Source organism: Strongylocentrotus purpuratus, unplaced genomic scaffold (assembly GCF_000002235.5).
Source record: "Strongylocentrotus purpuratus isolate Spur 01 unplaced genomic scaffold, Spur_5.0 spur5_contig_833, whole genome shotgun sequence".
Taxonomy (NCBI): domain Eukaryota; kingdom Metazoa; phylum Echinodermata; class Echinoidea; order Camarodonta; family Strongylocentrotidae; genus Strongylocentrotus; species Strongylocentrotus purpuratus.
This window is the reverse complement of record NW_022145539.1, coordinates 839,390-840,737: the sequence shown is the minus strand read 5'-3', so window position 1 is coordinate 840,737 and position 1,348 is coordinate 839,390.

Sequence of the window (1,348 nt, the reverse complement as noted above, 5' to 3'; positions counted from 1 at the left end):
AAATAAATTCAAATATTCGGTAAGGATTAAATTGAAACAGATCGACAAAACATAATTCAAATCGTGGCTAAAAAGTAGAAGCTATTTCAATTCTCATTTGAGTGATTTTCTGTTGTTATAGCATCATGTAACTGTCAGTACCTTGCTTTTCAAAATGTGGAGTCTAAAAATTGTGTGAGTGCGTGTGTGTGGTGGGGACGGGGGGGGGGGGCTCACCAGAAATCTATATAGCTTTGAATCAGGGAAAAAAATACTTCAAAAATTTCGGGGGCTATTTTTCAAGCTTGCTTGCATGAAAATAACACTCTTTAATTTGTTTTGCATTGAACTCTATCCAAAGTTCTGAGGCTCTTTTATGACTTTCGGGGGCTTTTGGGGGGCATTTCGGGGGTAGTTCGCCCCGAGCCCCCGTGTATTTTTTTCACTGCTTTGAATGAGTTTGATTTTTAAAAAAAAAGAACATTCTACATGTGTGCTTGCTGGTGATTTCAGACAAATTGTACGAGCCTCATCGCAGGTCCGATTCTTTCATCTTTGTTCTACTGTTTATCAAAAAAATTCTCTTGTGAAAAATGTAATATGACTTCAGTTGTCGTTATTTAAAAGATATAAATACAAAATTAAAAGAATCTGTTGTTTGTGCGTTACAGGCCTAGGGCCAACCTTTGTGGAGAAGTAAAATGATCCGAAGAAGAAAAACAAACTGAATTGTTACATATAATAATCTCAGTTATGGTTTAGGATCTGTGGGAAGAGTGACGGTTCAGTTGGCGGAATCTTGGAGAGACATATAGAGAGAGAGAGAGAGAGAGAGAGAGAGAGAGAGAAAGAGAGGGGGAGGGGAGGGAGAAACCGGGGGGGGGGGGGTAGGCAAAGTTAAAAGAAGATACTGCCCCCATCCCACACCTGTCTCTGTGGGAAAAGTGACAGTTCGGCTGGCGGAATCTTGGGGAGACATAGAGAGGGATTGAGAGAGAGAGAGAGAGTGTGTGTGTGAGAGAGAGAGAAGGGGGGGGGGAGAAACGAGGGGGGGGGGAAGGCAAAGTTAAAAGAAGATACTGCCCCCATCCCACACCTATCTCTAACTTGATCGTATTGTCTTCTCGCATTACATCCACACGCAAGATGGGTGACCCCTTTAAATAGCTGGACCAAAGCTCTATGCCACTGATAACAACCATGTGCTTTTTTAATATTCAGCCACATCAGCCAAAAATAATAGAGTTCATCACAATAATTAAACATCATCCTCACCATCACAATCTTCATAACTATTCATCCCACTTCATCGCCATAAACGTTTTGTCACATGAACTTCTCCTTGAAGAAACACAATTGTATGAATATG